Below are 22376 nucleotides of genomic sequence, written 5' to 3' on the forward strand. Positions count from 1 at the left end.
AGATGTGGACTTTCATATTTTTGATGGTGTGCATGCAAGAAAGTGCACATATGTACATATTTTTAGAGGAAGCCCATATGTGATAGGCTGAACAATGGCCCTTCCAGGATATTCACATCCCAATCCTTTGATTTTAGCCCAGTGAAATCCATACCAGACTTCTGACCTCCAAAACCAAGGTAATATATTTGTGTTATTTTAGACCACTAAGTTTATGGCGATTTGTTATAGCAGCAATGGGAAACAAATGCATCATACAGGTATCCCAAATGAGGGTCCAGCTGTGTAGGCACAATCCTTCTATAAGAATATATGAGAGCATAGCTTTAAACCGAAAACTTGCAGTACACAAATCAGTTAAAAGTTGAGCTGGCCACATTCGCAGCAACAAGGATGGACCTGGAGGACATTATGCTGAGTGAAATGAGCCAGATATGGAAAGACAGATACTGTATGATTTCACCTATATGTGGAATCTAAAATAGTCAAAATTCATAGAAGCAGAGATCGGAAGGGTGGTTGCCAGGACTGGGGAGGGAGAGGTAAGTGGGGAGGTGTTGGTCAAAGAGTACTAAATTTCAGTTATGCAAGATAAATAAGTTCTGGATATCTGCTGTACAACATAGGGCCTTACGACAATATTGTATACTTAAAAATTTGCTAAGAGGGTAGATCTTATGTTAAGTGCTCTTATCATAAAAGGAACAACAAACACCAAAAAGAGCAGGAGGAATTTTTGGAGGTGGTAGATGAGTTTATTGTGTTGATTGTGTAATGGTTTCATCAGTGCATCCTTATCTCCAAACACATCAAGTTGTATACATTAAAAACCTACATCTTTCTAGGCCGGCCGCGGTGGCTCACGCCTGTAATCCTAGCACTCTGGGAGGCCGAGGTGGGCGGATCGTTTGAGCTCAGGAGTTCGAGACCAGCCTGAGCAAGAGCGAGACCCCACCTCTACTAAAAATAGAAAGAAATTATATGGACAGCTAAAAATATATATAGAAAAAATTAGCCGGGCATGGTGGCGCATGCCTGTAGTCCCAGCTCCTCGGGAGGCTGAGACAGGAGGATCGCTTGAGCTCAGGAGTTTGAGGTTGCTGTGAGCTAGGCTGACGCCACAGCACTCACTCTAGCCTGGGCAACAGAGTGAGACTCTGTCTCAAAAAAAAAAAAAAAAAAAAAAACCTACATCTTTCTGTATGTCAATCTTATCTCAATAAAGTGATCTAAAAAAAACAGTTGAGCTGGCCACTCCACCTCCCTTGTCCTCCCACCGCCATAGCCCCAAGCATCTCCATGGAACTTCTAGTGTTCCAAGAAACAGATTAAATTAATCGTTAAAAAAATTAAATAAGCTTTCTTCTATGATTTCAGCATGCATTTGTCAACCTGGTCTTTTTAAAAAAAACAACATGCATTATCACTTAGTAAGTATTTATTTCATTGGCATTTACTTTAGGGCAGCTATGGTGCTAGGCTCTGGGACACAGCAGCGAACAAAAGAATGTAGCCAATTCCATCGTAACATGACACATGCTTTGATGGGGAAAGACCAGGGCGCTGTGTGAATGCCCAGAGGCGGGACTGTCCACGGTCTAACAGGAGGAAGGGTTAATAGGGACGGTCCTGAAAGAACCCACAAGCTGATTCAGGTGCCAAGCTGAGACCGAGCAGAGCTACCCAGCAGAGGATGAGCCTGGGTAGGTGTAGAAGAAGGGTAAAACGGTAAAGTGTTGATAATTATTCCCATAGAAGAAACAGCATTTCCAACGACTTAGAAGTGAGAGAGTAGGGTGAATTTGGAAAGCCAGAAGTAGTCTGTCACAGCAGAAGCATAGAATGCCATGGAAACATGCAAGGAAACAAGGCTGAAGCTTCTGAGGGCCTTGCTGTTTCTGTGAAGGCACTTCTGTTTTATTCTCTAGTCCTGTAGGCCTGGGGCGGGGCCCATTTGCATGTAGAAGAACGACTCTGCCCAGCCTGTGGAGGACGGAGGAGAGAGCAACACTGGAGGCAGGAAGCGAAGTGAGGAGGCTGCTGCAGCATTCACAGGGAGAGCCATAATGGTGGCAGACTCAGACCTAACGGAATAACCTGATGCGGTATTTAGGTCACACGCTTGGCAGGGCCTGGTGACGAGTGGATATACAGGAAAAAGAGGAATCCAGAAAAGCACCCTGAGTCTTGGCTTGACAAGGAACCCAGGAAGCTTCCATCCGACAAGTTTCAAGTTTGAGGACTCGGAGGGTATTATCTCAGAGAGGTCTAGGAAGCAGGTGCATAAGTAGATCTGAAGCCCCAGAAAGTAATTTGGGATGGAGCTAGAGGCTTGTGAATTATTATAAATCATACTTGTTATACTTGTTACAAGCTTGTACTTGTTAAGTACAGCAAAAGGAGTGGATTAAAGCACCCAGGAGAAGGGTGTTGAATGGGAAAAGGCTTTAGGACAGGGTGCTGAGGAAACAAGACTTAAACAAGTAATAAAAAAAAGAGAAGCCACCATGAGGCTGAAGAAGGGCTGCCAGGGACGGGGAGAACAGGCAGGCGACTGTGAGGAAGTGGGTAGCAGAGCCGGACGCGGTGCCCCGGAGGGGTTATTAAATAAAATGATCGCCAAAAACGTCTCTCAAATGCCATATTGAACGTCTTGATCTTCACTGGAATAGTTCCAGCACTGTGCAGGGGGCAGCAGTGTGACCGCAACAGGTTGGAAAGTGACTGGGAACTGAGGCTGGGTGGGAAGGATGCGATCCAGAGCACGGGTGGGAGGACTAACCTCGGCCGAGGGAAGAGAAACTTGCTCCATTGTAAGAGGAGAAGAGGAAAGGGTGGATGCCTTTATGTTTTCATAAAGACAAAATTTCGGCAAGTCTCCCAATATTAGAGAATGATCATCTGATATCTAAATTATAAGAAAGAGCAATTCGAATTCTTGAGTTGTCTTACATAACAGAGACAGGACCAAAGAGGAAACTACAGGAAGATTAATTTTGGCTTTACCCAAGGAGGAACTTGGTAATGACGATAGCTACTCAAAATGGATTTTTGTGTCAGTAAACTGCGAGGGCCCTGTCTCCGGTATGACTGAAACAGAGGAGACAGGTACTGCAAGAAAGAGTAAAGGGTGAAATGGGACATGGGAGCAGGAAGCAGGGGATTCACTATGCGCTTTCTAACACCCGCTCCTGTCCTTGACACTCAGCTCCGTAAACTACGGCGAGCATGTTATGTATCCAGTGACACCTCTCAATTCCTTTTTGCTGAAGCACTGCCCAACCGATGGTGGTAAAAATTTCATCTTGCAGACTCAGCCTTCGGATCCAGAAGCAGTCTCAAATAAATTAATATCAGACCTAAAAACTGCATAGTTTCCAGAGTGGGGACTGGAATTAGTGTCTGAGTTGAGCCCTAGGATGCTCCCTGGGTGCCCACAATGCTTCAGGCTTATCTCCCAATCACTGCAAGTGCCAATTGCAACTGGCACTGTCTTGTTCATTACTGAGCACCTACTGTGTTCCAGGCACTCTAAGTGCTGATTATATGATAACGAAAGTACATTCCATAAGGATACAGATTTTTGTCTGAAAACAGTTCACTGATGTATTCCCAGCACCCAAAGCCTGGCACAATGTAGGTCTCAATAAATATTAGTTTAATGGCATAGGCTCTGCCTGTAAATTGCTTGAATCTAATGTATAAGACAAGGGTATGTACTGACAATTCCAGTATAATGTGGCTAACATAATTGTGGGAGGTTCACAGGAAGCACAGAAGCAGGGAGCACCTTCCTTAGCCTGGGGTTTCTGGTTTGTATTCTGGTTCCCAAGTAGCACGGGAGCCCAGCCTGAATCCAAATCTGGCTGCCAACCTGCCGGCCTTTGCCATGCTTCTCTACTTGTAAAGCTGGACCATGCCACTCTACCTCAAGCCACTACCTTCAATCAAGGCAGCCCTCTTGGGTGCCTTGGGACCCCTCTGCCATCAAGGCACTGCCACCATCATGACCATGCGTGAATGCTGCCCCTGACCAGAGGTAGGCACTTCCATGCCAGGTCAGAGTTCCTAGAGAGGAGAATGCCAGTCCCAATTGTACCTTGTTAGACATTGTGTCTTGGACAGCTGGATGAGCTCTTCGAGGGTAAGGCACACTGCCAAGACGGTGCCTCTAGCACCAGCCACACTCCTGCCCCTGTGCTGGCTGCCTCAGGGTCCCAGTGTGACTCATAGGATGTTCAGGCAAGTTCTTTAGGAATTAACAATCCAGCCACTAGCCCAGCTCACTCCCTTTCCAACATGTGTTACTGCAATACTGAAATGTCATCACGGAGAGAAGTGGGGAAAGAGCATGAGTTTGAGCCCCAGACAGCCACTTTGCCTCTTTTGCAAAACTTTGGGCAAGTCACTTAAATTCTCTGATTCCTCCTTCTCTCCTTTCTTTTTGTATTTTGTCCTATTTTGACATACAGACATATTTTGACATATTTTGACTTACAGAAAATTTGCAAGAATAGTACAAAGAATTTCCAAAAACCCTTTATCGCGATTCCCAAAATGTTAAGTTTCTGCAGTTGTTTTACCCTTTCTCAATCGCTGGGTCTGCCTGTATACACACACTACACATATCAATTTTCTTCAGAAGCACTTAATAAGATGCAGACAGCATGCCCTCTTTCCCCTAAATGCTTTCGTGTATAGTTTCTAAAAAATAAGGAATTCTTTAACTTACCACAGTACAATTTTTAAAATCAAAAAATTAACATTGAAACAAATACAATGACCTAATCTACAGACCTTATTGAAATTTTGTCAATTGTTCTAAAAATGTCCTTTATAGCAAAAGAAAATTACAGATCATGCATTTCATACAGTTGTCATGCTTTTTAAAGTCTCCATTAATCTGGAAAAATTTTGAGTCTGTTTTTGGATTTGATGATATTGGGATTTTTGTTAAAAAAAAAAAAGTTATTTTGGAGAATGTCCCTAAATTTGGGTTAGACTGATGGATCCTCAAGGTTAGATTCGGATTATTTGCTTTTGGCAGGAAAGCAGGGAACCGAAGCCAAATAATTGTCGGCGCACCAGGCAGGAGGTACAGGCCGCCGCTGAGTCCCGTGACTAGCAACGCTGACTTTGAGCATTGTCTAACGTGGCATTTTCCAGGTTTCTCTACTGCAATAATAGTTTATCCTTTGTATTTAAGGAAAGATCTCGTGGGGATATCCATTTTTCCCTAAACAAGATGAATTATTTATTATAATTGCTGGCAAATGTTGATTTTTACAGTTCCAACATTCTTTCTAGATTTATGAGTTGGCATCGCTCTGTCAGGAAGAGTTTCCTTTTTTCCCCAATTTGTCTGCTTGTTTGTTTTTTTTGTTTGTTTGTTTTACTTGAGACTCATGCAATCTTATTTTATAAATAGTGTAAAATCCTTCAATTTACTCTTTCTTTTGATACTCAAATTGTCCCAGGTTTTGCCAAGGAGAGCCCCTTCAGCCTGGCTCTTTTATCTTTTTTGGTATGTTCCTGTCTTCTTTTGGTTACTTTCTTACTTTTTGGTACGACAAGATGTCCCAGGCTTATCTTGTTCTTTCTGTGATCCCTGCCCCACCCCCCGTCAGCCATTTTCCTGAAGAAACTTGGCTTCTTTTAGTGAAGAATGGTATGTAGCAAACAAGATTTGGTGCTAAGAGGTGAAACCCATTGCTGCTGGCGTTTCATTTCTTCTAGGTCTTCTCAGAGGACAGACCTGGGGGGAGGGTATTGTATATATTTAATATATACAGTGTGCAGCTATAGGCACAAACACATACATACACATATACAAACCCACATCTGTCTATATCCGTTTGTATCTACTTGTCTATCTATGACCACGTGAGTTCACATTGATATTTCCAATTTCAGTCTCCTTTCCAGATTTACCACCATCTTTTCCAATCGTCGGAAATCTGGTCCCCCCGTTATCAACAATATATGTATTTATTTGTTTGTTCAACCCTAGAATATATAAAAAGTAGTTTAAGAATTACTAACCTATGTTTCTGGAAAAAAAGATGAGAAGAGGTCTACTATTAAATAATTAGAGTTCAATATTTGTTTAGAGGTCCCTTTGCCTTTAGCATGAAGGGAAATAATCTAGATACTGTGTCCAAAATTTGCTTGAGTTAATTTCCCCCCTTGAGTGTATTATGTTATTTATTTAATTTCTGTAGTTCAGTTCATTTATTTCCATTTGTATTCAGTTTTAGGGTTCCCCTCCTTATAAATATCATTTATTTTCCTTTTTGAGTATGTGAAACATTATGTGTTAAATAGTGGCTGCCCTCCCCACTGCTTCATATGTCAAATTCCTCACTCCCAGCAGCTCAGAGTTTAACCTTACTTAGAAATAGGGTCATTGCAGGTGTAGTTAAATAAGTTAAGATGAGGTCACACTGGAGTAGGTGAGCCAATATGACCAGTGTTCATATAAAAAGGGGGGATTTGGATATAGAGACATCCACACAGGGACGCCACATGAAGACTGGAGTTTTGCTGCCACCAGCCAGAGAACTACCAAAGCTAGGAGAGAGGCCTGGAACACATTCTTCCCTTGTGCCTTCAGAGGAAGTGTGGCCTTGCCAACACCTTGATCTTGGACTTCTGGCCTCCAGAACTGGGAGACAATAAATGTCTCTTACTTAAGCCACTTAGTTTCAAAAGGCTTTAAAAGTCAGTTCTATTGAATAAAAAGTATATTCAGAAAAATGACTTTCCCCATTTTCTTTATACTTTCTACCCAATTCTCACCATGGCCAGTAGGTACCAACATTTAGTTTCTGGTTTTTGCTTCCTGTGTTCCCTTTCACTCAAGCTAGTAGTTAAATGTATATATTTTTATTTTCTCTGGAAATCACTCCATATTAGTTCACACAGATCTTCATTTTTTATAGCTGTGTAGTACTCCATTATGTGCATGTACTATAGTTTATTCAACTAATCCTCATATGTGTGGACATTTAGGGAATTTCAAGTATTTTCAAATGAAAACAATGCTGCAATGAATAACCTTCACATTTATATTTTTGTGTTGTTGAAGGTATACCTTTAGAGTAGATTCCTAGAAGTGGGATTATTTGATCACAAGGTAAACGTATTTGTAGTTTTGTTAAGTATTGCAAAATTCCTCTCCAGAAGGCTGCATTCCCTTCAGCAACATATGAGAATTCCTGTTTTGCCATAGCCCAATCAACAGTGCGCTATATTTTTTTGATATTTGGTAATTTGCTGACAAATTATATATGAATATAGTTTTAATTTACTTTTCTCTTATCGTGAGTGAAGTTAACCATCTTTTCATCCATTTTTATATCCTTTTTGTGAATTTTTTCTATATTACTAAAATTACCCCTTTTTTCTGTGTGATACATTGTAAATATTTTCTTCCAGTTTGTCAGTGACCTTTTGACTTTGTTTGTGATGCTTTTTGCCATGCAGAAGTTTTTAAATTTTTACATAGGCAAATTTGTCTATTTTTTATGACTTCTGGATTTAGAGTCTCAGAAGGCCTTTCCTGGGTTAAAGATGAGTTCACTCATACTTTCTTACTGTACTTGATGGTTTCATTTCAATTTGGAATTTATTCTTATGCATCATGTGAGCTATGGATCTAATGCTACCTTTTTTCAAGTGGCTACCTGTTGTCCCAGAACCATTTATTAAAATTCACTCTTTGCCTTAGTGATTTGAAATGCTCCCTTTATCATACGCTACAGTTTCATATATACTTGGGTTTCTTTCTGGATTTTCTATCCTATTTCACTTGTCTATCAACATCCACTATAACTTTATAGTATGTTTTAATATCTGGTAGAACTAGTGTTCTCTCATAGCTTTTTTGAAGTGTTTTTCTGGCTATTTTTGCATGTTCATTTTTCTATATGAAGTTTGTGGATTTTTTTTAGTGGGATTGCATTAAATTTATAAATTTTCTTGGAGGACTGACACATCATCATTTTAGTGATGTTGAATCTTCCAATCCAAAAATTAGGATGTTTTTCTGTTTACTCAAGTCTACTTTTATGTCATTCAGCAGTGTTTAAAGTTTGCTCATACAGGCTTTGAACATTTATTGTTTAAATTTATTCCTAAGTACTTTATCTTCCTTGTTGCTAATGTAAATGGGGCTTTCTCTGCCATTATGTTCTTTAACGGATTATCAGTTGTGTAAATAACTGCTACTGATTTTGGCATGTTAATTTTATAGCCTGCTATGTTACTAAATTCTTTGATTGTTTGAGTTTGCCATTGATTCTCTAGGATTTTCCAGGTAAATGATCATAAAATCTGCAAATAGAGATAATTTTATTTATTCTTTTCCAAATCTCATGCTCCTACTTGATTTCTTTTGTCTAATTGCATTGGCTGACATTGCCAGTAGAATGTTGATAGTGGAAACAGTGGCCAGCCTTGCTTGGTTACTCTTCTTAGTGTTTTCTCATTAAGTAAGATGCTGGCTTTAAAACTAAGGATATATGTTTTATCATGTTAAGAAAGTATTTATCAATGCTTATTTTCTCGAGTATTTATTATTAGAAAAGGGTATTGTGCTAGCAACTAATATGTCATAGAAAAAAAAGAAAAGGGTATTGTTTTTTTTTTAAGGGCTTTTTTTCCAGCATCTATGGAAATAATCATACTATTTTTCTCCTTCAAAATTTTAACATGGCATATTATACTAATGAATATTCTATTTTTGAAACAGCCTTGCATTTCTGAGATAAATCCTACTTGATCATTTGGTATATTTTTAAATGTGAAGTTGGATTTTTCCTATTATTTAGAACTTTTTCATCAATATTTGTAAGTGATATTAGGCTGCAATTTTCTCTTTTTGTACTATCTCAGGGTTAAGTATTAATGTTATTCTTGCCTCATAAAAAATGAGGATGTTTTCCTTCATTTTCAATGCTCTGCAACATATAATAATAGAGCATTCGGACTGTCTGATCTTTGAAGGTTTGGTAGTGATTTTCAGTCTCTCTAGCACAAAATGGGAACAGTTATAAATTCTACAGAGTTGTCAGATCAATTAAGTTGATGGACTTGGTAGTGGCTTACAAACAGCACGTCTCTAGTCACGTGGTGATTATTATAATAGAGGCAAGAACGAAGTATGATGCAGAATGGGTAATTAAACCTCTCTCAACTGGGAAACAGGTAGATACCTGAGAAGTTTTCATAGAAATTACTTTTAGTTCAGTTTTGAATGAAGAGTAAGATTTTACTGAACCAAGAAGTAAATAGTGCCGATAAAGGAAAGAGCATAAGAAATTGAAGCTTATGATTGCAAAATTTACCATATCCACGTAATGATATCCAGTTGACACTTTGACATAAGTTAATTTGTTTGATTCTTTGAGGAAGGTAGGGTAAATGTAATTTCCATCTTAAGGTCAGAGAGGGTAATGACTTCACAAGTAAGTGACAGAGCCTAGCACAGGCCCTGGCACAGAGTAGGTGCTTGATAAATATTGGAAGCATTTTCTAATGATATAAAACCACAATAGGGTTTTGTTTCTTTTGTCCTTCCTTCTGTTCCTCTATTATTTCTGTGTATTATGCAATTAATCAATTATTACCAATGTATAGTGTTGTTTTATGTAATATATTACCCATTCATTGTTTCATTTGTGTTCCTCTTCTCTTCAAAACTGCACTGTAGCTCCTTTTGGTAGGTAAAGTGGGCGTTTGCTGCTTCGACTCCTTATTGACAGAAACCCAGTTTTCTTTCTTGTACCTCCTTCTACAAGTAGCTCATGGGTTTAAAGGGAAGCTGACACCCTCTTCCATACCCCATTCCTCTCCTCCACCAGTCAGGGGCTCAGACTGTCTTCAGCTGACCAGCACATCCTGCTGCCCTGGCCACAGGCATTGCCTTAGGATCCAGTGTGAGCCAAGAAAACTGGAACCTTCTGGGAAAGAAACAACCTTGCTCTTTCTCACTGGATCTAACAAGAAACATGAGCAATGAAATAGGAAACACAAAAGGCGAAACTTGCCAAAAATGGAGCCCCTACAAGAGAACAGATTAGAAAATAGAAATAAACCAAATCTTGAGCCATCATTTTAAGCCTCACCGAAAACCAGCAGACTTCTAAACTTTTCAAATACAGAAGCCAATAAATGCTTTTATTCTTAAAATCAGTTTCTGCCATTTTCAATCAAAGATGATAACTAATAGAATAAAACAGATAGTGCTAGTTATAGTAAAGAGGTAGGCAAAAAAACATTCATTGAGTGTTTGTGAGAGTATAAATATAGAGCAATGTATGCATTCATTTCCTCCTTCAACACACATATACTGAGCATCTACAATGCCACAGGTAGTTAGTTCTATAGGCAGAAAAATCATGTGACCTACCAATAATATGATTTTAAGTTTATTTTCCTAGAACTTTATAGGAATGATAATTTATTCATTCATTTACTCAATTCAATGAATATTTTTGAGCACCTACCATGTGCTGGTCCAATATTTCTCAGAAATGATCTCCCCTGTGACTAGCAGGATTTGTTTGTGGGAGAAACATTGGTTAATAACTATGAAAATGAACTCACATTACCAGTCCAAATTACAAAGCTAAAACTTTGCACCATTGCCCAATTCTTTTTACTATGTAAATGGAACTACAAAAACAGAAAAATGAATGTATTAAGTTAAACTTTCATACAATTATCAAGTCAGATTCAATCTGGATTTTGTAAGTGGTGAGAAAAACAGCTGAGTCTTTAAACATTGTTATATTTCCGTATTATGCAAATACATCCTGTAGAAATTGAAGTATATTTAAACCTGACTTCATAAGTCTATGCACATTGGTCAACAGAGCATTTGTCCTCACAGCACAAAAGGATCACACAAAGATGACTGAGCTTGAGAAAATGAATCTTACTTATGTTTGTTTCAAACAGTATGATATATAATCTATCTTAGTATTAACACAATATTTTGAAGCTACATTTGGAAAGGAAATTTGCAAAGCTTAGAATCTTCAGTGAGTTTATAACCTTAATAAGTCTTCAAATGATGACAGACACCTGTAAATTGTCTTTTTATTGTAACAGTTTGATCAGCGATTAACTTTAGCTTCACAAACAGCATTAGAGATCTTCGTTAGAATAGGTTGCCTGAGACCTAGTTTCACAGGTTCTACTGCCAAATGGATATTTCCATTTGAAAATCCTATTGTCAGCTCAAAATCAACATGCCCAATACTTAAATTAATCTTTCTTTCTCAGTTCCATTCACAGCCACTCTCACCCTTCCCCCAGGCAATCAGTATTATGACCTCAATGCAAATCACTGCATCATGATGCCTGTCATGCGTCTATGCACCCATATATAATATATAGTAATACTCATGTGCATGTTAAAAATCTCCATAAGGACGTCAACATGTATTTTGATTTTTTCATCAACAGATTTTTGAGATCTATCATGTTCATTTATCAGCCTCTTGTTAATATCTTTAAAGGGCTGATAGAATTTCACCTATCAATAAATTTTTAAAATCCATATTCATATTGATGGACATTTATGTTGCTTCTAATTTATCTTTATTAGAAATAATGCTGCAGAGTATATTTTTGTATACTTTGTCCTTGAGTTTCCCTGGGGTGTTCATACACAAGTTGACTTGCTGGCCTTATTGGATATCATAGAGGCACACTTACTAGATATGGTTTTCCAAAGACGTTATTCTAATTTAATTCTATCAGCTGAGTTTGAACATTCTCTTGTCTTCACATTTTTGACAACATTTAGTATTTCATTTACATTTTCAACTTGAAATTCCCTAATCTCAAACCACCTTTGACAAATCTCCAAAATATTATTTGCAATATAATTTGTTATGCCACTAGATGCCTCAGTATTCTTTAGCTAATTTCTACTAAAACCGTGTGCTATAAGACACCTTCATGACACACAATCCATTTTAGTGAACTAAAGATTCTAATCACATAGCCAAATACTGAACTCCCTCTCAGATTCCCATGATCAAAATTTTGGCAACTATTTCAGTCCAACATCCTAAAATATAGCCACTAAGAACTTTAATTAAGCATGTGTAACCTCTGGTGTAGGCCCCCAAACATCATTCCCCATGGGACACAATTAACAGAATGTGGGGACACGGTCACTTTTATATATTGCTGATGGGACTGCAAATTGATTGATGCATTAACTTTGGTGTGTCATTTGACCACATCTAATAAAATGAAAAATACACATTGATTGTATTGAGTTTTTGTTTCAGCCAAACTCATTTGGCAAAAAGTACTATTATATTTTGTAAGCATTTTAAATTAAATTTCTTTGATTTTTAGTGTGGCTGGACATCTTTTCACAGATATATTAGCTTTCTGTATTTCTTTTTTCTTTTTGTTTAATTTTCAGTTTATATCTTTTGTTCTTTTTTCTTTTGGGCCATTTCTATTTCCTTATTCATATGTAACAGTACTTTCTACATTAAGGGTACTATTCCTTAGTTTAATTTCCATTTTATTTATATAAATTTTGCAAATAACTTCACACTATTGCTTGTCTAACTTTGGTTACAATGTCTTTCTTCTTTTTGTTCTCTAATGTTGTTCTTATTATAAAATATTGTTTAATTTTTTAAAAAGTTTAGGTTTCTAATCCATATGGAATTTTTAATGACATAATGAAGAACTCCAATTTATACTTTCCATATGGAAAATAATTTATTGAATAATATGTATTTTTTCCTACCCACTTTTAATGTTACCTCGGTCTCATACTAAGTTCCAGAAACTTCTTGGTTTTGTATACAGTTTATTCTGTCACATTGATCTATTTATCTGTTCCCAAATCAATATCACAATGTTTTAATTACCATAGTTTAATACTAAATATTGATATCAGATATAGCAAATCCTTCTCTTAATCTTCCTTTCAAAATTATCTGGGCTATCTTGGACTTCTACTCAAATATCAATTTTGGAAATAATTTGGTAGTTTTTTTCATTGAAAAAATGCTGATTTTAAAAATTAATTCGGAGAATATTGACTTCTTTACAACATTGCCTCTCTTAGTCTGTTGACATCTATTCAATGACTCAGTGCCTTTTAATGTATTTCAACATAGTTTGACACATTTTCCACACATAATGGTTTTGTTTTATTCCTGGTAATTTAAGATTTTTTTGCTATTTTAAGTGAGATCTTTATTAGTTTGGAATATTTTCTAATTGGTATTGGAAAGGGATACTATCAATTTTGTGTATTTATCTTACTTCCTACAACTTTGCTATATTCTTTTATTGATTCTAATTAGATGGGTGTTTCTTTTTATTTTATATGTCATATCATCACGTAATCTGCCAAGAATAACCTATTAACCTTTTATTTGTTAGTTTAACTCTTGTTCAATTGGTTAAGACTCTCAGTAGAATATGGAATCACGGGCAAGGTGTATTGTCATGATTATTTGCAAAGCAGTGTCTAAACATTAAATATATTATTTACGTTAGGATTTGATTCTTACTAGATACATAGATTTCCTTTTGTTTATAGGTCAATATTTTTTTTAAAAGCATGAATTTTGAGGAGTCTATTATTTCCTAATTTCTATTAAGAAGATCAGAGTTTTCTCCTTTAGTCTGATACATTGTGATTTATATTGATAGATTGTCAAGTTCTGAACTATCCTTGCATTCTCAGAATAAATTCTATGATGATAAATTGATATTTTTAAAATGCATGATTGGGATTAATTTGGTAATATTTTATTTTTAAATATATTTTTATAAGTGAGATTGATCTGTTATTTTATTCTCATTTATTATATTTGCCCAGTTTAGGTATCAATGTCATGCCAAACTGGAAAACTAATTGGATAGCTTTTCCTCTTTTTCTATTCTCTAGGACAGATTATATATGATAAGGATTATCTGGTCTTTAATGGTTTCATGCAATTTACAATCTGAACCAGATGTGCTTTAGGGAAAAGATTTTTTTGTTTTTACTGCCAGATTGTTTCTTTAATGATTATTAATTTATTTTCTTTCTATATCTTCTATTTTTCTTTAAAATTGTCTATTTATCAAATTCTAAATTTTTAATCACATGATTTCTAGAATCCTCTACTGCATCCAAATTATATCTATTATTTTATTCCTAACATTGTTTATTTGTGTTTTCTCTCCTTCTTGGTCAGCAGTAGCACTTTCCACATAAGGTAGAGGTTTTCAGATCTGGAAAGATCAATTCTTTTGCCACTCTCATTTTGTATTTAGGGATTTTAGTTTACTTAATATAAATTTACTCCAACAATCTATAAGCTTCCTTTAAGGAAATTCTTGTAAACAACAGGCTTTCTGTTTTATTAACCAAATTCAGTGTCAGCAAGGCCAAATCCTCACCTGTTCATGGCAAAGTTGGAATATATAGTGTTGGGAGAAGACAGAGTCAATACCCAGATATTTCTGGACAATATCTCTGCCTCAAGGTGACCAGCGTTCTGATAAGTCCCTTTTCCTACATTAGGTAACCTATCTTTTATTTCATTTTGATTTTTAAGAATTTTATCTTTGTCATCATTATTTTTCAATTTCTGTATGTTTTGTCCAGGTTTGGGTTACTTCATTTATCTCACTTGACATTTGCTAAGCTCTTTAATCTGGAAACACATATGCCTCTGCTGTTCCAGAAACCCTTCAGTTATTATATCCACATATTTTCTCTTTTTTTTTTTTTTTTTTTTTTTTTTTTTTTTTTTTTTTTTTTGTTGAGACAGAGTCTCACTTTGTTGCCCAGGCTAGAGTGAGTGCCGTGGCGTCAGCCTAGCTCACAGCAACCTCAAACTCCTCGGCTTAAGCGATCCTACTGCCTCAGCCTCCCGAGTAGCTGGGACTACAGGCATGCGCCACTATGCCCGGCTAATTTTTTCTATATAGATTTTTAGTTGTCCATATAATGTCTTTCTATTTTTAGTAGAGACGGGGTCTCACTCAGGCTGGTCTCGAACTCCTGACCTTGAGCGATCCACCCGCCTCGGCCTCCCAGAGTGCTAGGATTACAGGCGTGAGCCACCGCGCCCGGCCCACATATTTTCTCTTCTTCATTCTTATTGGTATATATATCCTTGTAGACTCTGATTAAATGGGTGTTGGGGCTTCTCAATCTCTTTCATGTCTCAACTTATCTTCTGTATTTTCCATCTCTTTTTCTATGGTGAATTCTCAGTGAGTTTCTCAATTCTTTTTTTATGTCATTAATCTTTCTCTTTAGCCATATTTAGACCACCAATTATCTTGTCTACTTAGCTTTTTATAGCAATGGCTGTATTTTTCATTTCCATGATTTCTAAATCTGTTACATTTGTATGATTACCAACTGTTCTTGTTGCAGAGATGATGCCTCCTATTTTTCTATTGGAAGGAAAATATGGAATATTTATATTTTTGTTTTAAAAATTGCTGCCTTATTTTCTATCTCTGTGGTTGAAATTCTTCCATATCTTGAATGTGCCATGTTCCTTAGAGATCTGTATGTTCAATTGACTTGTCATTTTTGGAAGAGCTATGTTTTGTAAAAGTTTTTTGTGAATGCTTTGCTCTGATTTGTGGGTTTATGTTTTCCTTGGACCTTCTCTCGATGTTGCATAGCCCAGACCACATCTTCCGTTAGAGCTTTTTGAGAAGGCTCTTCTGTGTTGGGAAGGGTGGGGGGTAGCACTGAAGCAGAGAAAGGCAAGGGGATGCTGCTTAGAGACTCCTTTTCCACAGAGCCACATCTGGGATCTCACCACTTCCTGTAGACTCCTATTTTCCTCCCAGCTGTGTGGCTCCTGGAAAATGCAAAGCCCTTCACTCATTTTAGGTCCTTGGAGAAATCCTAGATACCACCCAGGGCCTGGGCCTGGGGTGACAGGATTGGGGGAAGCTAGATTACCCCTCCACAGGACTGAGCCAGGGAGGTAGGTCAAGGCCAGCGGAGGCACTCTGCCTACAGCAGCACATGGTGGCCCCTCAGAGTGAGGCTGTTGAGATGAGCGGCAACTAGATTCACATCAAATCTTCCTGTGACCTTCGCCAACAAAGACTGGTCTGAGGGCAGCTTGCTTAAAGGTCTGCTTCCGGTGATAATATCCTCTTTTGTGAGTGGAAACTTCATTCAGGTGGCTGGGATCTGCTGCTGGCTTTGGCACAAAGCTTCCCAGCATTTGGCAAGACCAGAAGCAGGCACGAAACCACCTTCCAAGGAATAATCTTGCCCAAAGACTTGGCACAGAAGAATGGAGGAAAATGAGAGGAGAGCAGTAGCCAAATAAAGATAATTCTACATTGGAAGGATGCTAACAGTAGGGACAGAACCACCACCTTTGTTCTTTGTACCTGTCTATAAGCAAATACTTGTGTCTCAATTGTACAATGACATGCTGTACTTATGCAGGGGGTAACATATCATACCATACTATGGTTATTAGAAAAATTTCTGAGTTTTTCAGAAGGTACCAAATAGTAATTTTTTTTTTTTTTTTTTGCCTAATGCCAGCCCTCATTTTATTAGCATCCTAATAATCTTGTGATAGCAGGTTCCTAGAAAGAGATGCTTATAATTCACAACCAGGTACCACTGATAAACTCGTTAGAAGACTTGCTGACTACTTTGAATTTGCGAGAAAATAAACTGCAAGTCCAATGTGGCAACCCCTGTATAAATCTTAATTTACTAAAATTATTTTTTAATGTCAGATAAAAGACTGAAGATCTGAAATCTTCAGGGAATAAAAGAGCAGCAAATTAAGAAAAAATCATAAGACGTTTTGGAGGAAAGCATACAGGTAGCTATTATAAGATTAAACATACTATTAATAATATTTGACAGTATCTTCTGGAAATGGCCGGTTAAAACCTAACTCAGTCTCAGAGTTACTGAGAGTCAAAAGTTATTCTTAAGCTCCCAAACCATTCAATATATAGAATGGTCCTCAGTGGAGAAAGCCACTGTGACTATAAAAATCGTCATATGACATAGTAGGCACTGCCTCAGATTCCAATTTCCATGTTTCTTTCTCCTGGACTCCACTGACCCACTGGATGCGGACGGTTTGGAATACACTACCATGTAGTGGGCCGCTTTGACTGCACAGGTGGTGTTAGTTATCCAGACAACTAGGAGGCGTATCAAGGAAAGGCAAAGACCAGCTAGACTGCAAGATTACAAATTTCTGTGATTATCTATTGTTTGTTTTTAAATCATGGCCAGCACATTTTCACATTTAAGATCCATTGATACTAAACACTCATGAAAGGAAAAAAAAAAATCAGTTTCAGTCATAGCACCAAGGTAGAAATTACATTTTTTTATATGAAAAGAAAAAAAGACACCACCATAGCATGCATTACAGGACAATGTACACACAGCCTTTATGCACCATGGCTTGGATGACAATCGCTGAGTTTTCTATGCACTTTTTCCTTCGGAGTATCCGGAGTTCCAGCAAACTAGACTGGGCTTCATTCCTATCCCCACTTAGGGTTGTGTCCATCTGACAGCCCCCTAGAGAACATAGTGCGTGGCAGACGATGACTTTTGACAAGCCACTTGGAGATTGTTCACGTGCTATGTGCCGATGCCAGGCCATGCTAGGGAATAGATTCGCCCCTCATCACCCACAGCCACCAAGACAGTGTCCAGTTTGTGCATCTCCATCTGGATTCTTTCTGTCACTGTGAAACTGGTGGGTTTTTAAATCCTTTCATTTCCCACTGCAATCAAATAGTTGATGCCCAGAGAAGACGGGAGGTGAGATCTAGTGAAGACTCTGGAAAGAAGCACGTCCATCACCTCTAATGCTTCTTCTCTAGGGTGGATCGTCCTGCCCCTAGGAACTCAGCCTCATGCTTAGCCTGGTTGGGAATTCTAATATCTGCAGGTGGTTCTATCTTTTCTTTGTAAATGCAAAGGAGATCCCCTAGATCTGCATTGTTCAATGCAGTAGCCACTAATTTAAATTTAAATTGATTAAAATTAAATTAAATTAAAAATTCAGTTCTTCAATCACAGTAGCCACATTTCAGGAGCTCAATGGCCACACGTAGCTAGTGGCTACTGCATAGCACAGCACAGATATTATAGAACATTTCCATCACTGCAGAAAGTTCTACCGGACAGAGCTGTTCTATGACGTACATAGAGCAGTTCCATTCTAGCAGCAAAATTTGGCCCCGAGAAGAGACATGATGTCTTTTGACGAGGTGAATATCTTGGAAAGTCATTTGAGACGGAGCAAGGTGATACCGTGAAGGGACAAGATTGGACAACAAAGGACAGTTGTTTTTCAGGCAGCTAAGAGTTTGCTTTATTAGTATAAGTTAGCGGTGGTCTGAATCTGATGGGCTTGGAACATACAGGGGATTTTTTTAGAGGCTGCGTAGGGAGAAGGTGAGCAAGAAGAAAGAGACCTGGTGATGAGCAGCAGCCAGGGGAGAGCCAGTCTGTCTAAAGACGGGATGGAGCAGTGTACTAGGATGAGTGCAATGCCAGCCTCTCCATCTTCCAAAAAAAGCCTTGTGTAAAATACACTTTACTCCTAAATGCTTCGGGAGTTTAAATGTTTTTGCTGAGTTTGTGCTCAACACCAGCGTGGGGAAAGTACAGTGTGTCCAATTACATTCAGTGTAAACATTTCACTCCCTTGCTACTTGGTATCCTCCTTCTCCAAGGCAATCTGTGCATATCTTTTCCTTATGACATCAAAGGCTTTGATAGGCTGGATCAGTTCAATGATCAATCCCTTCCCAGGCGTGCCAGTGTCTGACACTTCCTCAGAGTCTTCCAACTTGCAACTAATTTGGTGGATTGCAGCTTTGAAACAAGGAAAAACAAATTTGTTTTTTCTCCTCATTTAATAAATATTTGTTGTGCACCTAATATGTCTGATATGTCCCAGACACTGTTCTAGGACTGGCTATATAGCAGTGAACAAAACCATATTCCTACCTTGAAATAGCTTAAATCTCTTCTCCTTTTATGCCCTATAATCTATGCAACAACAGTTCATTAAAAATACATTAATAACAACTACTAGACACATTGCTTTACTTTGGTTACACTTGAACATGCTAAACATTATTTAATTTAATCATTGCCATTTATTTATAAGGTAGGGTAAAAAGCTTTCTCTGGGTCACAAAGTTAAAAAGAGGCAGAGGCAGTGTTCCAATAGAAACTTCCTCCTTTCTGCCTTCCTTTTGCCCTCTCTTGAGGAATTAGGTGCTTAGACAAATCCGAGAGTGGAAGATGAGAGAAAAATCAGACGTGTCCTTTGCTTTTGTATTTTCCATAGTGCCTAGCATGCTATCTCAGAGCCTAGCAAAATTGCCTGACACACACAGTAGGCACTCAATAAATACTTGTCAGCTGATTACACAAATGGCTAGATAGATGATTGGGTAACCGATGTCCTGTGCACAGTAGGCACTCGATCTGTGTTTATTGTTAAAGGCTACTCCAGAAGCAGGATAAAACTAAATGTTTCTAAATTCAAATTAGCTTACTGACCACCTTAATTTAGGTTTCAATTATACAAATCATTTTGTTGCAACAACTTAGGAGTTGATGTGCATTGTAAAAATATAATTAATATTAATAGATGCTTATTGATAGTGTAAATGCCAATTCTTAGTGCTGGAGGGCTACAGTAACATAGGTACTCTCAAACGTCAGGTGGAAGAATAAATGGCTAACAACCTTTCTGAAAAGCAATTTGGAAATAGTTTTCAATAATCAAAAAACAGTCAGACTAAATGACCTAACAATTCCACTTCTAGTGATCCATTTTAAAGAAATATCTGAAAATTCAAATGAAGATCCATCTAATGTGTATCTACTGAAAGTGAGAAAAAGTATAAAGAACTGAAGCATCAATAATAAGGAAATAAATAAGTTATAATTTATTTATATTTACAGAAAAATGTACAGCCATTAAAAACATGTTTAAAATATGTTTAATAAAATGTATAGGCGATAATGTTAAGTAAAAAAAAGCAGAATTTAAGACCATAGTATAATCCAAAGTAGTCAAAATATGCACATAAACACACACACACACACACACACACACACACAATGACCCCGAATTGTGAGATTATGAGTTATCTTAATTTTCTTCTTCATACTTTTTGCATTTTCCTATTTTTGAACAATGAAGAATTTATAACTGTGGTAATCTGCAAGAGTATTAATATAAAGAAATACACAGGAATAGTAAAGAGATGTGAGCCTAGTTTTAAATCACTAAATATAATATTATACCAGCTTTTAAAATATCAGCTCGATTAACACACTGATGTTTTGTAAAGATGTCATTTAAAATGATTGGTTGGAATATTTTTGGTTTCATCTTGCTTGCATTATTGGGCACATGGGGACAGCGGTGGTGAACGCTCATCACCAAGAAGAAAGTCAGGTGGTCATTAACTCTGTGTTTTCGGATATGTCTGGGTCTCTTGTTACTGAACTACCAGAACATTTATAGAATAAAAAAAAATTAAATAAACAGGCAAGGCAAGTAAGAAGCAATAAATGGAAAAGTTGTAATCTTATTGTTCTCTATTAAAAATATGCAACATTCCCAAATTTTTACATATTTTATAAGGACAATTTTTACAGTAGAAATTTTATTTGAAGAATTACATTATCTTCATATCCACCAAATTGTATTTCCTTCCTTTTCTGACCATTTTTACCACAGCCATATCTATGGATGCTTTTGCATGCATTTATTTACCTAGAAATTCATGTTTCTAAAGTTTATACAGCAACCACTTTAGGAAGTGCTTTTATTTTTCCTTAGATGTTTGTCATAAGCAAAAATCTCTATCTTGTAATATATGTGTTCACACTTTTATAGGATAATCTCTACAGTGCTAGTGATACTGAACAGCTTTAGAATTTACCGGTTCAGCTACTAAGGTAAGTTTGTTGAACAAAACCCATAAAATTTTAAATAGGAGTCTAATCTTCAGACTGCAAACGCGAAAATAGTACTCGCATATTTTGGAATCATTGTCAGCAAAAGTAAAGATGCTGTTCATTCATTTGAGATATAATTCTTTTAAGAAAAACATTATTACAGGAGTATGCAAATGGATTTAAACTGTAAAATAACACAATGGTATAATAACTTTAAAGCCTATTTATGAAAAAGTTATGCAGAATATGAAAGTATTATCTTTCTTAAAAATATGCATCAAAATACTGGGTACCATTCTACTAACTTATGATTTTATGTAGGACCCTGGAAAAGTTAGTTAAATGAGCATAACTCTTGGCCTTTGAGAAGATTTTATATATCATTTAAGGCAATAAAAACTAAAGTGAATATTTAGTTGATAGGTCTGATATACATTTTTTTGTGCTAAACTATGCATTCTCATTGAATTTTTAATTTTGTGTCAAGAGATGTCATCAAATAGATAATAGTAATCATTTTAATGAATAAAAGAGGAAAACCACAGATTATTCTTGTGATTAGGAGAAAAAAATAAAGAGGAGGAACACAATAGTAATTACCTGAACAGATGGATTTCTAATCCTAGAAATCAACATGCTAATTAAGCTACACTACAGAATGACAAGATATTAAGGTCTTCTGAGTCTGGAGAGATTGTTATTCTAATTTACTAGTGGAACTTAATTCTCATTATATTAAAAAGTACTTAATCAACCCAATCTTTTTTAATTAACACATTTATTTAGGCAGTTTTAATGTTTCTATAAATTTCTTCCATAGGTATGAGTTTTATAGGGACACTTCCTCATCAGTGTATTCATGGTTTGCTCAGTATCTGCATTTTTCATAGAGCAGAATTGAGTTTTGTTGCATCTTTAGCAAGATACCCTTTCCTGTGTGCTGTCAATGGTGTTTTCAGTAGGGAATCGAGATCAGAAAGCTGGTGCTTTCGTAGCTACCCTATGCTGCCTTCCTTCAAAGATGACAAATCTTCATTAGTAATCAGAATTCACAGTCCCTTGACTGATCTAGGTGGGCTACATGTTTTGTTACTTCCATGAACAAACATTTTGAAAGAAATTAATGGGAAGAATGGGAAGAATGGATGGGGTATAAAAGTTTGTGGGAATAAGTAATGTGAGAAAGAAGCAAGAGAGCCAAGATCATTATTTTCATGCTTACATGTGTATGAGAAGTTTAAATTTTCTAAACCAGGAACTGACCAATACAACAAAGTTTTTGGAAGGTCACCTGGAATACATAAAATTAGCATAACATTTCTTAGTGGGTGAATGAATGTATTTATGGAAGAAATCTTTTTTTTTTTTGTAAAAAAACTCA

The sequence above is a fragment of the Eulemur rufifrons genome, chromosome 15 (assembly GCF_041146395.1).
Source record: "Eulemur rufifrons isolate Redbay chromosome 15, OSU_ERuf_1, whole genome shotgun sequence".
In the NCBI taxonomy this organism is placed as follows: domain Eukaryota; kingdom Metazoa; phylum Chordata; class Mammalia; order Primates; family Lemuridae; genus Eulemur; species Eulemur rufifrons.